The sequence below is a fragment of the Lissotriton helveticus genome, chromosome 1_1 (genome assembly GCF_964261635.1).
Source record: "Lissotriton helveticus chromosome 1_1, aLisHel1.1, whole genome shotgun sequence".
Classification (NCBI taxonomy): domain Eukaryota; kingdom Metazoa; phylum Chordata; class Amphibia; order Caudata; family Salamandridae; genus Lissotriton; species Lissotriton helveticus.
In genome coordinates, this window is record NC_136057.1 from 1,531,370,921 (window position 1) to 1,531,387,474 (window position 16,554).

Genomic DNA, 16,554 nt, shown 5'->3' on the forward strand with positions numbered 1-16,554 from the left:
CGCTGCATTCCGTAGAGGGATGTGAAGACCCCGATGATGAAGCATGACACCAAGGGCCAATTTGGTGTGTGAGGGTATTTAAAGAACACAGTGTGCTCCCCACCATTGTAGGGATATCGCCTATCACTTTCCTGTGGATTCTTCTTGTTAATTTAAATAAGCAAACACAAGAGGAATAAAGGCCTTTTCCAGACTGCCCCATACAACCTATCATTTTAGATACATTTCTCTCTGCACTGTTGTGACACTGAGGCAGTGGTGTGTTCAGAGGCTATTCCTCCACAATGGTAGAGAAGCATCACCCAACTCAGAGCCAGCAGCTGAAAAATAAAATGATATTTTATTATAATTTTGTTTTTCAGGCGTGGGTTGACCAATGCATGTGTAGGAAAGAGACGGCCAGGCTATGGCAGATGGGGTGGAGTGGTGGGCAGTATTTGTACAATCACACAAATGTACCTGCAGAGGGGAGAAAAACATTGCATGCAAAGAAACCGTTCATTGAAGGATAAACATGAAGAAATCCAAATGCTTAAGGACTTTGGTCAAGTTAGTGTGGCAAGCATCTCAATACTTGTTAAAATGCATAATTACAGATAGCTATACGGATATAATATAGATGTAGAGTACTATTGAAATGGATACATTTTCAATTATAAAATAAATGCAGAGTATTATTCAAATGAGTACTTAAATACATAAGAATTAACAATATTATTCAAACCACACAAATGCAGAAATGTATGAGAACTGCAATTCACTGTGACTGTAAGAAAAACGTTAATATGCACACTCCTATAAAAGTCGCGATTACACAATAATTGAATCTTCTGTTATCTGTTCAGGTGCACTACATCATGTTAATAATGTCGCATTACAAGAATAAATGATGCCAAGTGTAAGCATATCTCTGTGGCCTAACCAAACAAAAAGATGGACCCAAAATGATGCTAATTAACTCTAATCATGACTGTCTTTCTGGAACAAAGCATGTTTTCTCTGCAAATAACTGTCTGTCCCTGAAACTCAGGGGCAGAGTTTTCAAATCTTTGCACCATTGCAAAGTCATGCAAAATGGCAGAGGCTTTACTTTCTAGTACAACACTGTATTTCCTGGAAAGTTGCTCTTAAAGTAATGCAACAAGTGATGTATTCTGCTTTGCATTACACTGTGTCAAGGGGGCTTGTGCAACAAGCTACCACTTATTTTATTTTATGCAAACCCCTATCTACTAAAATTGGCAACCTGAGCTTTGCACATGGACACAACAGTTCCTTGAGGCAGTTGGTCAGGTGGAGAAATGTTTTGATTTCTCCTAACTTTTCACAAATTGCATGTGTGCAGCACTGCAGAGCACTCATCTGGAAGAGCCCAATTTAGACTTGATCCCTTACAAGGCAGCAATGCACAATTTGCATTTATATTTGATGTTGCATCTACTGTGTGCCTTAATAATATTAGAATGTGAGAAACAAACAAAATGCATTAATGAGATGTAACCACCGCAAAATGAAGCTTTGTGGATGTGTGCTTAGGTTGATATTAACCTGAAGAGTATTTTGTATTCAGCTTACATTTATACTTTAAGTTGCATTTGCATATATTCTGAAAGTGTAATCATGTATGCTTGTTCTCACTTTGCATTTGTTTTTAAGTTATATGTGCACAAGTATAACCATGTTTTTAAAATGCACGTTAAAATGCTTAGTTAAAGTTAGACTGACTAAAGACCTTAATTTGAAATTAATTTTGCTCTGCTAGGTTGTTCTTTTCCTTTACAGGTGCGTTCTCAGAGTTTATTCAGCTAGAGAAAGGAGTATTGTTCTTTGTGCTTGTTTCTTGATAGTAAGGCCTGAGAAGCTAAATCTTGGCAGGAATCATGAAGATCTAATAAGCAGGGGAAGCCTCCTATTCATCGGGACTCAGGAATGAATAGATGTCCAAGGTTGCAGGAACTGTCCAAGTTCTGTGGAATGGGAAAGTCTGGCAATGTTGTAAATGCACACCGTGAGGATGGAGACGATTTGTCCATGAAGGGATGGAAAGAGATACAATTTATATTAGTTATTAATTAGTTAAGTGAGTATTTTTATGGGATAGTAAATGCGTGTGGTTGGGTGGGAGGTGTGTGTGTGACTGTCCAAAGATGTGTAAATAGTTGATTTAGTAGGTATATGAGGTTAAGACTGTATGTGGAAACAGTTGTTTGGGCGAGTGAGTCTCGTTATGGGTGTGTTGATGAGTAAATATATTTCTCAATGATACATGTCCAAGAGAGTAGAAATATAAAACGCAGTGTATGTGACAGTTTTTCTACATAAATAAGTATACATAACAGTCAGACATTGTCTGAGTGACTGAATGGAAAACTGTAAACTTGTCTTGTAATACTGATTTTATAACACACTAGGGGGCCCATTAGGATGGCGGGCGGATTGCCACTGCCAGCCTGGCGGGGGCAATCCGCCTGCCATCTGCACCTAAATTCCCCTCGCCATATTAGGATGGCGAGGGGGACCGCGGCGGATGGAAAGACCGTCCGCCGCTTTTCAGCCCTGGTCGCCTTGCGGCCGGGGCGGAAAAGGTTTAATATGGTGGCGGTGTCTTTGTGTCTTTGAAACACCGCCAGCCATATTAGCATGGGCATGTACAAATACCTTTCCATGGAGGCAAAGTCGCCATGGAAAGGCATTCGGAGACACCCTGCGGGGGCCAGTTGCGGGCCCCCAGGGACTCCAGGGGGGTGGGGGGTGCACATGGGGGGTAACTATGGTACCCCCCAGCATTACAAAGTACGACGTGGCAGGCACCACGTGGTGCCTGTCACGTTGTGCTTTGTAATGCAATGCATGTATCTTCAGCTTTGCGGCGGGTGGTGTGTGGTACTGAAATTCTGGACCCGTGTCATAAACATGGTCGTAGCATGACGAATTTGGTATCAGCAGACCGAAAATGACGAGTATGCTATATATGAGTATTTTCGGCGTATTCGAGTGACAAGATCACCCTGAAATCAGAGATTCCGTCCTGAACCCTTGGGTTCCATTTTGTGCATGGCAGCCATTGTGGGGTTGCCCTCAGATAGGCCGATGACTAAGGCCAAAACGAGTCTTAGGGACACGTACACCTTTGCTGACTTTTGTGTGACCTGGGCAAGCTGACTCCACTGCCCGAAGCCAAACCTGTTCGGCCAGTTCCTTTCCCAGTGGCCGCTCGAGATTAGGATCAAGGCACAGCATACCATAAACCCTTCATTGCACACAACTATGTCTAATCTTACTCACACCTGTCTCTGTTCTTTTCTCTATGGCCGGCTTTACGAGGAGGAGGTGCCCGTTTATATTAGGGGTCCGTCCGATATCTGATGAAAAGTGTTGGGCCTTGCCGGGTAATTGATTGTGGGCTGGACAAACTGAAAATGGGCTTGTCACCATGAGTCTGCTTTTCTTTGCCGAAGAAATATGTGAATGATCAACTGTAAAATAAGGAATGTTTGCCTAAAGCATTATATTTTGTATAAAAAGGGATGGCTGGCTTTGTAAGATTGAGCAGTCTCCTGAGATTATACACCGTGTTGTACTTCTAGGATACCTGTTACTGGCTGCAGCCAATAAATTTGATCTTTGAAGTCACCAAGAAGACTCTGCGTTTCTGTAGTCTGAGACAGGAGAACTCGAAGTCTTTGGGTGTGTCCCCTGGCACCGCTGGGTTCTAAAAACCCAGTACTTCAGTTGGCACCCATCGTGGGGCGATTTCAGCGGTACCGGTCCAAGCCAGAGGTTCGTGGGGAGCTTCGTGTGAAATTCTGGAGGAAGGCCAACCACTTCATCGACCCCTGTATGTCCTCGTTGTCCGAAAGCCTTTGCTGCGAGGTTCCCCGCTTTCCAACGGCTACGAAGGACTGCTGCCCTGACTGTCGCCCTGTCTTGGACCCTTTGATGATTTGTAGAGCGAGACGATAGACGAGTCTTCTGGTGACATCATCGATACCTCAGTTAAGTATGAGTGGAGCGTCTCCCAGTCCTTAGTTTTTGGGTATCCCGTTGGGATCTTTGATTTGGAACTTGCAAGTACCAAAGCCGAGGGACTCGTGTATTCACAAGACTATCGTATTCGATAATCCCTTGAAGTTTGAAGCTAGAATAGTGAGCGAAGATGCCGGGTCTGAGCAGACTTGGACATTTGTTTTGTGTTGGTTGTAATAGGGATTCCCGATTGGAGGACTCGTGTCCAGTTCCTCCGATTGGAATTCCAACCTATGAGCTTTATGTGAAGCATGGCCTAGGCCCCATCACATATAATGAAGTATGGATCCGATACACCAGGAAAGATGGTGTTCTAAAATGGCCCCAATATGGTAGTTTTGACACGGAGATTTTAGATAATCTAGAGGTTAGACTTTTTAAGAAGAAAGCCCGGCCGGCAATGTTTGACTCTCTCCACCTATGGCGAAAGGAAGCCAAACAGAAAGAAATTAAATTAGCAAAGAGAAATAAAAGAGAAAAGGGTATTTCGATAATGCAAGCTGCTATACAGTTTAAAGATAATGAAGAAAAACAGGCAAGTGAGCAGTTGCACAGGCAACGTAAAATGGCGATTGATAAATGCTATCCAGTTTTGCCGCTTCTTCAGCAAGATGCAGCGAAGGAACTTGAGAAAGATCCTTTAATGTCACATTTGTTGAGTTCGTCACCCCCCTATGCGCAGAGTGCTACAGCACCTCCGCAATCATTAGTTGCGCAACCTCTGGTTGTGTTGCCTCCTGCTCCTCCACAACCGCCAGCACCTCTTCAGTTGGCCCCTACTCCTCTGGTCCAGCCTTCTCAAGGGCCACTGACTTTGCTACCTGCTCCGCTACCTGTTCCGCCTTTAACTCCTGCAACTTTTTCACCTGTTCTTACTACCTCCTCTGCTACTGTTCCTACGTTGACCTTTTCTCAGTCTGCTTTATCTCCTGTTCTGGTATCGGTATACAAGGGAACCCGTAAAATTGGCCAAGGACCACGGGTGGAACTGGTTATTTTTGTTTAACAGAGGTCCTAGGTTTTATGAATAATACTTGGAAAGATAATTTACACAGACTCGTGATGAAGGCTGCGTTTATCTTCTTCAATGTCCAGCCGGACCGAGAAGCATTTATTATGAAAACAATTTTAGTATAAGCAGAATAAGGCGAAACAGGTCGCACATTGATAACTGGGCACAAGCCTGTACCTAGTCAGAAGAAGACAATACAGGGGGAAAGAAGGAGGAGTTTACAGGCAAACAAGGAGAACAGGGTGGCTTATAATATAGTACAAACAATGTTTGGATAAGCACAAACCCACAGTAACTGCCGTAAAAAATATATAATTTTTTGAAACACCAGGCAATCGAGCCTCCAGACGGGAACCCACTGCGGCCCCACTACGAGCACATCACGGCTCGCACGGATAAGGCCCACGCTATTGAGCGCCCTGCGGAGATTACAAACCGCCTAGGACGGTTGAAACTTTCATTTGAAGTTCCCCGTCGAGCCCACGCTAGATGCTAGGCTCCAAGGGTCTGAACTGAACCGACCCGACCGGGTTTAGATCCGCACAATCCCTGATGCCGCTCGACCACGAACTGGACACGGCATCAGCTACACCGGAAGCTATTGCGCATTCCAAGTGTCTCCAGCCACTCCAGGGCCAACCTTGCCCCGCTTGTGGCTCACTCGACTAATCAGGCAAAGTCAATTGTAGTCCTGAAGATGATCCCACTATACCTTAGGAGATAGGGATCGAAACGTTCGTCGACTGTTTAGCAGTACTGCTTGTTTTATGAATTATATATTTTTTACGGCAGTTACTGTGGGTTTGTGCTTATCCAAAAATTGTTTGTACTATATTATAAGCCACCCTGTTCTCCTTGTTTGCCTGTAAACTCCTCCTTCTTTCCCCCTGTATTGTCTTCTTCTGACTAGGTACAGGCTTGTGCCCAGTTATCAATGTGCGACCTGTTTCGCCTTATTCTGCTTATACTAAAATTGTTTTCATAATAAATGCTTCTCGGTCCGGCTGGACATTGAAGAAGATAAACGCAGCCTTCATCACGAGTCTGTGTAAATTATCTTTCCAAGTATTATTCATAAAACCTAGGACCTCTGTTAAACAAAAATAACCTTATCTCCTGTTCTGTCAACTTCTACTTCTGTTCGAGGAGAGAATGACTGATACTGTTCCTAGTCTTATATTTCCTCTCTTTGGGTCATCTGGTATGACCCCTGATTCAGAGCGTAAACAGTCGCGTAGTCAACTGCCTGATTCTTCTCGAGAGAGAAATGTTTGACCGTATGGCGCGTAAATGGGTTACCGACCCCACAAGATATGCGTTAGAGTCCGTTATGGATGTCTTCCATCAATGGGAAGCACCGAAACAGAGATATGTTTTTGAGAAAATGTGTGTTTTTCTTTGTGAAGAATTGGAGGACAATGATTTGGAATCAAATCCGCCTGATTTGTGCCGTGTACGGTTCAAGTTTGCAAAAGGCATGATTGTGGGTTCCGATGTTGAGAAAGCAGTTGCGACGTTGTTGTCGTTTAGGAGTGAGTCTCCTTCTCAGTCGCTGTTTGAACCTGACTCCTCTGTTAGGAAAAAAGTACGACAGTATCCGATGAGAGAGGTTCCTCCGGTATGGAAAGATGCCGTTGCGGCTGATGTCGCTAATCAAATTGATGCTGTACCAGCACATTTTCAGCGTGTTTGGGTACATGTTCCATGGAAGAGATCTGAAGTCTTGGCTCTTAAACAGACATTTGGAAACAACTAGAGAGTATTTATATACAAAAAATAGCAAAGAACTCTGTCAAAAGAGTGGTCAGGTAGAACAGTCACCAAACCCCCATCAGTGCTCCATGCACATGCATTCACCATACCACAGACCAAATGTGGAAATACCAAGATGTCAAAAAAGAACCCTCAGGCACACACTCAAGGCAGGTAGCCGTTTGTCTTCATTGGGTTCCTATGGTTAGTGCGTGTGAAATTACAGCAAACCAAAAAATAATAAGTGCAGATTAAAATGAGTATAGATCACTCTCTCAACCAACGTTTTTAATGGAGAGGTGATTCAAACTCAATTAAGACCAATATGTGCAGACGGACATACGGAGTTGAGTAAATTTGAACCCCTAGTCCTAAAAAACGGTCGACATGTTTCAGCTATATGGTCATTTACGACGCAGCATTCTTCAGGACCAAAATGTATAAAAAACTCACCACACGAGGCAGTACATCCCCTAACGTGTCTACTCACGGTGGATGGATATTCACATAAACGCATTCATTACCAACTTGTGTTCTATCTGTTGGTAGGCGTCTTGTGGATTACCTCTATTCTGAGAGGTTTATGGAATCTGTAAAAAAAAACATAAACACAATTCAAAACAAACAATGTTGTAGCTATTCTATTTTCTCAGGGTTTCACCATAGTTCCTCATATCCATTCCCACTATTCACCCTGTGGCATAATGTAACCAACATTTAATTAAATGAAAACACACACTCAAAATATATATTGTTGTGCCAAAGTAAAGATATAACTATATCATCACTCTCTAGTCCGCTATTCAGGTGTTAAAGGAATTTATGTTATATCCCTTGTGTTACTCATGGTTATTAGTAACACTGTTCCTGTGTGAACCTGGATAAGTTTTAAGTCCATGGTCCACTATCAAAAATCTATTTAAAAAAACACAGTTTTCCTTCGAGAAATAACATATGGGTGAAGAATAGTCAATATATACCACATCATGTCAGCATTGACTTTTGCTTTTGGAGTCATACTCAGAACAAAGGAAGGCTCTGAATCACAATGTACCAAAATTCATATGATGGAACTCACTTGTATCAATTCCCAATTTGACTTCATGTAAAATGAAAATCAGGCACTCTCTTTTTGATCTATTTCAAGAGAAAACGAACAGACGAAAGCGCCAGTCAGATGGAACCTGTCCTTGCTTTATGGTAACTAGAAATAAACTTAGTCATCACACAGTGCATCATTGGTGAAAACACTAAACAATCTAATGGATTGAAAATTTCATGAGTCCGTGGTGGGGGACATCTTCACGACAGCATCTAATTGGGAATAACCGAAGTCTACAATTATACCCCACTCGGTCCACACACCCACTGGAGTTTTATCATGTACAACCAACATGTAATTGATACCGTGTTGGCGCGCTACCATTAAAAGGACGGCGTGCCCCTCTGACTACATTGCCAGGACAGACCGACTGCAATCGATAGCTGCATAATGCGATTTTTCTTTCAAAAATGATCCCCTTAAACTACTCAATGGCTCCGTAAAAAATACATAATCTCTATGATAATATGTTTTACGAGATATAGTCTCCCGCATTAGCTCCCTCAGTGTGCTGGCGACTCCCCGTGTATACACCTATTTACGGCTCACCCACGGCTCGGAAGGACAACTCGACCCGCGAAACGCGCAGTCCTTTTCACTTCCGCTACTCGCCGTGACCTGCATGGATGTTTACCACGTGGTCTGACCAGGCACACCAAGCCGTAAGATTTAAAGCAACAGTACCCCATTTCTAATTGTGGTTACGAGTGATCAACCATTTTTAAATATTTATTCTACCCTACAGTATTCATCTCACATTCAAATGGGTCTAGCGCTATTCCTTTCAGCGCACCATGTCAGCACCTCCTTACTGGGCATTCGAGGAAAAAAGGGGGCACACAAACAATGCTGCGTATCGTCATAGTTCTAATCCGGCGATAAATTAAAAGGGTACGAACCCTTATATAAAGGGACTCTAGAGAAAAGAGGGGATAATTAACAAGTACAGGGAGCAATAATATGTCGGACCATGATTGGAAACCTTGTAATCATATTATTGTCCTCATGTGTATGTCAAAAAATACAAGAAATCTTTACCTTGTGTAACGAACCATAATGTGTGTGTAAATACCAGACACATATGAACAATGATATTTACAGAAAAACATTTTCAAATTTTCTTCACTGACCCCCATGGAACATCATCGTTGAGTCCGTGTCGATTGGTTGATAGACGGTGAACCCATCTTTGTTCCTTTTCGAACAAAGCACTCTCACTGCTGTGTTCCAGATGTTCAATAATGGACCACTTCATATCATTTGGACCGTGTCCCTGCTCCAAGAAGTGTGCTGTCAATTTAGTTGTACTCCTCTGGCATCTGATATTGCTCCGATGCTCTCCTATACGTAGCTTGATTTTACGTGTAGTCTTACCCACGTAACGTAGGAGACATGGGCAGACTATCAAATACACCACATTACTGGTGTTACAATTAGTATGACTCTTCAGGTGCCAGGTTTTACCTTCTTCTAAATTGAGAATTTTGGTTGGCGTGGTCAAGTGGCAAACGCTACAGCCTCCGCACGGATAATGGCCTACTACTGGTGGAAAAGCCCAGGTGGCCAATACATTGGAGTCCTGTGTTGTATCCATTTTAGTGGCTGGGCGAGTACGCACTAGTGCATCTTTCAGACTTCTCTCACGCTTGAAGGAAAACAATGGTTTTTGCCAATTAAGACCATTGCTAGTCAGGATCCTCCAATTTTTTGTTATTGTCCGATTTACCACATTGGAGATGTTAGAATATGTGGTTACACATGTCAGCGGTGTTTCAGGTTCTCCTTCTCTTATGTTTTCTTCCAGGAGGGCTTCACGATTTTGATTTCTATCCCGCTTGCAGCTTTGTTTTAAGATTTTAGCCGGATAACCTCTATGTGAAAGCTTATTGGTCAAATCGTCAGCCTGCTTCTTAAAATCGGTGATGTTACTGCAGTTTCTACGTATACGTAGATACTGCCCGAATGGAAGATTCTCCCGTAAAGGGCGCGGATGAAAACTCGTGAAATGGAGCAGATTGTTCTTGCTGGTAGGTTTATGATATGTCTTGGTAGTTAGATGGTCACCAGTCCTGGTGATAGTCACATCCAGAAATTCTATGCATTCCCTGCTATATTGATGGGTAAACCTCAAATGAGGATCGCAGGTATTCACCCAGTCAAAGAAGGCCAAAAGGATCTCCTCAGTGCCCTTCCATATTAGCAGCACATCATCAATGTACCTCTGCCACTGGCAAACATTGAGAGTGAAAGGGTTGGTATTTGCTAAAATATGGGTTTTTTCAAAATTGTGGACATAAAGTCCCGCAATACTAGGGGCAAATGTGCTCCCCATAGACGTACCAGTCTTCTGCAGGAAAAATGTGTTCTTAAACTGGAAAAAATTGCGGTTCAATGCCAGAGTAGCACACTCAATGACAAACGTTTTGGAAGTATTGTACTCCTACGGAGTTTGATCCAAAACATCCGCCAGAACTTTCAGCGTCGCGTCCTGGGGAATGCAGGTATAAAGGCTCTCAATGTCTAACGAGACAAGAAAGCAGGAATCCTCGGGTAGTGTAACTGTCAAGAGCATGGCCAACAAACTCTTAGTGTCCTTAATATAAGTATTGGTGGACTGTATCAGAGGCTTAAAGAAAAAATCACAATATTTCGAGAGAGGTTCTAATAAAGACCCTATACCTGCTACAATCGGTCTACCAGGAGGGGTAAACGGTTCTTATGCGTTTTCAGTAGACAATAAAAGTAAGGGACCTTGCCTTCGGAATTCGTTAAGAAGTCTGCTTCCTGTTTACTGATGTAATCATCCCGTTCGGCAGTCATCACCAATTCAACTATTTCATCCTTCAGTGATGCAATAGGATCTTCACTCAGGATTGTGTAGCTTTTTGTGTCACTAAGGAGACGTTCACATTCGGCATCATATGCACTAGTATCTTGTATAACGATGCCGCCGCCCTTATCGGCGCTTTTAATTGTGATATTGGGATCATTTTTTAATGATTCGATGGCTCTGTACTCTGCACCTGATAGATTTTTGAACGGTGTAGGTTCCTCAATCTATTCTGCCTCCCGAAACACTGCCTGTTCAAAGGCAATTACTTCTGCTGGAACCAGGTGTGCTGGGGGAATGAAGGTAGATCTATTTCTGAAGTTGGTATCACTAATAGGGGTTTGGCTTTCTACTGTCTCACGGTTTTCAAAAAAGGCTTTCAAACGTAATTTTCTGAAAAATTCGTTTAGTTCACACAAAAGTTTGAAGCGATCAAGCCGCGCTGTTGGTATAAAGCCTAACCCTTTCTCCAGAACTGATTGTTCATCTGTGTTTAGAATTCTACTTGACAAGTTAGTAACTAAACTCATATGTGGCTGGGACCCGCCCTCTGTTCCTGCGCTTTGCTGCGTGTGTTGTCCTCCACCGCCTCTGGTGTCTGCCATCGTACTTGATTCCCTCCTCGTCTCTTGCCCCGGCCTCTCTGGCCAAACCCTAAAAAATGGGGAGGGTACATGTTGGGTTGAAACTGAGGGGGTGGTGGTGCAAAATGAGGATTCCATCCCATCTGTGGTGGGAAAGAGGGATGGCTATAAGGAACTGCCTGGAGCCCTCCATTACCCGGTTGTTGGTATGGGAACCAGTTGGAGTGGTTTTGTGATCTTCCACCTCGACCTCTCCCTCTTTGTTTATTTGCGGAGCTACCCACACTTGACCCACTAGAGTTCGAATCATTTGAGATGTCTGAATTGTAATTAGTACGGTCCGGTGGTTTATACTCAGCACTCGCATAGGGGTATACTTTGTCATATGACCACTTTTTTAACTCCTTCTGGAATTGTTGAATCTTAGATTGGGCCAGGTTTTCTTTATACTCATTCAGTTCCTTGTTAAACTCTTCTAGTTTTTTCTTAAAACCAGTGACTGTGGTCTTAATGTGGGCTTCTGTCACCTGGATCTCAATTAAAAGGGCCTCTGAAAGCCGAAGTGCGTTTTTTATAATCAAGAGGGCCCAATCATGTGTACAGTGCCAGGCTATTTGAGCCCACTCTTTCCGAAATACACTATCCTCTAGGAAAATGCAGGGTGCATTATTCACTAACAGGCCTTTCGGAGCAATCTTATTGGTTAGGTACTCCTTCATCATGGTACCGTGTAGGATTGTTCTTATCCTATTCTTTTTTTGTTCACCTAATTTATCCCAGTCTGAAGTTTGAGATATTGTATGAGCCACCAAAGGGTCTGCAAATAGAGTGGGGTCATTGAGAATGGCATCTGCCTCTTCTCTCGAAAAAGAAAGACCTGAGTCCTCCATCAAGTCGGTGTGACAGCTAAAATTTCTCGAAGGAGTCTGTAGTTCAAAAGAAGAAATAATAATTTTATTATTCTCCCTCAAACCTGTAAGTTCTCTCGCAGCTGCACGCTGCCAAAAGTGAATAAACAACAAGAGAGAAAGGGCTATAATAATTACTCTCCCACCCCTGGAAATAAACAATTGGAAACAACTAGAGAGTATTTATATACAAAACATAGCAAAGAACTCTGTCAAAAGAGTGGTCAGGTAGAACAGTCACCAAACCCCCATCAGTGCTCCATGCACATTCATTCATCATACCACAGACCAAATGTGGAAATACCAAGATGTCAAAAAAGAACCCTCAGCCACCCACTCAAGGCAGGTAGCCGTTTGTCTTCATTGGGTTCCTATGGTTAGTCCGTGTGCAATTACAGCAAACCAAAAAATAATAAGTGCAGATTAAAATGAGTATAGATCACTCTCTCAACCAACGTTTTTAATGGAGAGGTGATTCAAACTCAATTAAAACCAATATGTGCAGACGGACATACGGAGTTGAGTAAATTTGAACCCCTAGTCCTAAAAAACGGTCGACATGTTTCAGCTATATGGTCATTTACGACCCAGCATTCTTCAGGACCAAAATGTATAAAAAACTCACCACACGAGGCAGTACACCCCCTAACGTGTCTACTCACGGTGGATGGATATTCACATAAACGCATTCATTACCAACTTGTGTTCTATCTGTTGGTAGGCGTCTTGTGCATTACCCCTATTCTGAGAGGTTTATGGAATCTGTAAAAAAACCATAAACACAATTCAAAACAAACAATGTTGTAGCTATTCTATTTTCTCAGGGTTTCACCATAGTTCCTCATATCCATTCCCACAATTCACCCTGTGGCATAATGTAACCAACATTTAATTAAATGAAAACACACACTCAAAAATTATATTGTTGTGCCAAAGTGAAGATATAACTATATCATCACTCTCTAGTCCGCTATTGAGGTGTTAAAGGAATTTATGTTATATCCCTTGTGTTACTCATGGTTATTAGTAACACTGTTCCTGTGTGAACCTGGATAAGTTTTAAGTCCATGGTCCACTATCAAAAATCTATTTAAAAAAACACAGTTTTCCTTCGAGAAATAACATATGGGTAAAGAATAGTCAATATATACCACATCATGTCAGCATTGACTTTTGCTTTGGGAGTCACACTCAGAACAATGGAAGGCTCTGAATCACAATGTACCAAAAGTCATATGATGGAACTCACTTGTATCAATTCCCAATTTGACTTCATTTATTGATTTATTTATTTATTCAGAGTTTTATATAGCGCGCACAAGATCTTTACAGATATCAGAGCGCTTTACAGAAACAAGGGTGAGGATAGCAGGAGGGTGACGCAACATAAAATTGGGTGCAGTATAAGTTCAATAACATGATCAGAATGCAGTCATGTGCTGATAAAATATCAATAAACAATCAGGTAATCGATAATATAAGACGATACTTAGTCTTTGATCCAACTAAATAGAAATAGATATGAGAGCTTAGGCTAAAGGGATGGCTTATGACAATATCTAAAAGTTACAAAGAATAGTGGTAGGGACACCGAGTTTCAGCAAACTAACGAGAATAGTCTAATAATAGGTGGTTAGTGAGTAGCATAATAGGGTCTACTCATCATAGCAGAGTTATGACAAACAAGAAGAAAGAAAGGATCATAATCAGGAAGAATATGATATTATTTGACATTAGACAATCAGGTAGCCAAAGATACCATTGTGGTGCGGAGTCTCTGATCAACAAACAATAGAGTTCAGGTGTACTTAGCCATAAGGATGGCTTTCACCTCTTTCTTGAAGAGGGCCGTGGAGGAGATAAGCCTGGTTTCCGGCAATTTTCAGTTGTATTCTGGCTTCAAAGGGCAGCCAATTCAGGGATTTCAGGTCAGGGGATATATGTGAGTGCGCCAACACGGTATCAATTAAATGTTGGTTGTACATGATAAAACTCCAGTGGGTGTGTGGACCGAGTGGGGTATAATTGTAGACTTCGGTTATTCCTAATTAGATGCTGTCGTGAAGATGTCCCCCACCACGGACTCATGAAGTCACGCATTTTAAAACAGAGAAGTAAGTCATGTTTTCAATCCATTAGATTGTTTAGTGATTTCACCGATGATGCACTGAGTGATGACTTAGTTTCTTTCTAGTTACCATAAAGCAAGGACAGGTTCCATCTGACTGGCGCTTTCGTCTGTTCGTTTTCTCTTTAAATAGATCAAAAAGAGAGTGCCTGATTTTCATTTTACATGAAGTCAAATTGGGAATTGATACAAGTGAGTTCCATCATATGAATTTTGGTACATTGTGATTCAGAGCCTTCCATTGTTCTGAGTATGACTCCAAAAGCAAAAGTCAATGCTGACATGATGTGGTATATATTGACTATTCTTCACCCATATGTTATTTCTCGAAGGAAAACTGTGTTTTTTTAAATAGATTTTTGATAGTGGACCATGGACTTAAAACTTATCCAGGTTCACACAGGAACAGTGTTACTAATAACCATGAGTAACACAAGGGATATAACATAAATTCCTTTAATGCCTGAATAGCGGACTAGAGAGTGATGATATAGTTATATCTTCACTTTGGCACAACAATATAATTTTTGAGTGTTTGTTTTCATTTAATTAAATGCTGGTTACATTATGCCACAGGGTGAATAGTGGGAATGGATATGAGGAACTATGGTGAAACCCTGAGAAAATAGAATAGCTACAACATTGTTTGCTTTGAATTGTGTTTATGTTTTTTTTACAGATTCCATAAACCTCTCAGAATAGAGATAATGCACAAGACGCCTACCAACAGATAGAACACAAGTTGGTAATGAATGCGTTTATGTGAATATCCATCCACCGTGAGTAGACACGTTAGGGGGTGTACTGCCTCGTGTGGTGAGTTTTTTATACATTTTGGTCCTGAAGAATGCTGGGTCGTAAATGACCATATAGCTGTAACATGTCGACCATTTTTTAGGACTAGGGGTTCAAATTTACTCAACTCCGTATGTCCGTCTGCACATATTGGTTTTAATTGAGTTCGAATCACCTCTCCATTAAAAACGTTGGTTGAGAGAGTGATCTATACTCATTTTAATCTGCACTTATTATTTTTTGGTTTGCTGTAATTTCACACGCACTAACCATAGGAACCCAATGAAGACAAATGGCTACCTGCCTTGAGTGGGTGCCTGAGGGTTCTTTTTTGACATCTTGGTATTTCCACATTTGGTCTGTGGTATGGTGAATGCATGTGCATGGAGCACTGATGGGGGTTTGGTGACTGTTCTCCCTGACCACTCTTTTGACAGAGTTCTTTGCTATGTTTTGTATATAAGTACTCTCTAGTTGTTTCCAATTGTTTATTCCCAGGGGTGGGAGAGTAATTATTATAGCCCTTTCTCTCTTGTTGTTTATTCACTCTTAAACAGACATTAACTGACCCTCGTAAAAATCCTGCAGGGTATTATAAGGAATTATCACAGACCGCAGGCTCATGTATTATGAATTTAGCAGATATAGACATGTTGTTTGGGATTGTTGTTCCACAGCCTTTATGGGGATTGATTCGTCATACAGATCATGCACAAGAGTTAGGTGACACGTGGGCTAATATTAGTGCTGCGAATGACAGACAAGTAGGTGGTGCTAAACCTGAGCCTTTAGTAGCAGAACTCCCTGGTAAGATCGTTACTTACATGAAGACTTTAATGCCTGCGATGCGTGTAAATTGGGATAAATTGTCAGCATGTAAGCAGAAGAAAGAGGAAACCGTGTCTGATTTCTTCACTAGGTTTGAAGAGACGTTTATCGACCACAGTGGTCAAGATATGAGTACAGAAGGTGGTCAACAGTTGTTCGTTGACAAGTTTGTGCACAATTTGCTTCCCGAGCTGTGTAAGAAATTGAAAGATTCAGAGAGTTCGTGGGCCGTTTCCTCTTCAGCACAAATATTGGCTACTGCAGAGTACTATGAAAATAGGGATAAGGATGAGAAGGATAGAGCAGACAAGAAAACGAAAGAATTAAAGACAAAGGTTCTTTTACAGCAGGCGTATCCGCCCCGTAGTAACCAGCGTGATTATCAGCAACCTCAGCAGTTTCAGAGAAACTCGCAAAGGTTCGAGTCTTCTCAACCACGTTTTCCTGTAGGCCCTAATCAGTGTGCATATTGCAAAGAAAAGGGTCATTTTAAAAGTAGCTGCCCTGCTTTGTCACAGGGTATGAATGGTGTTTCCAGCGCAAGAGGTCGAGGTGTTCCACAAGAACCTAGAGGTAGAGGACGTGGAAG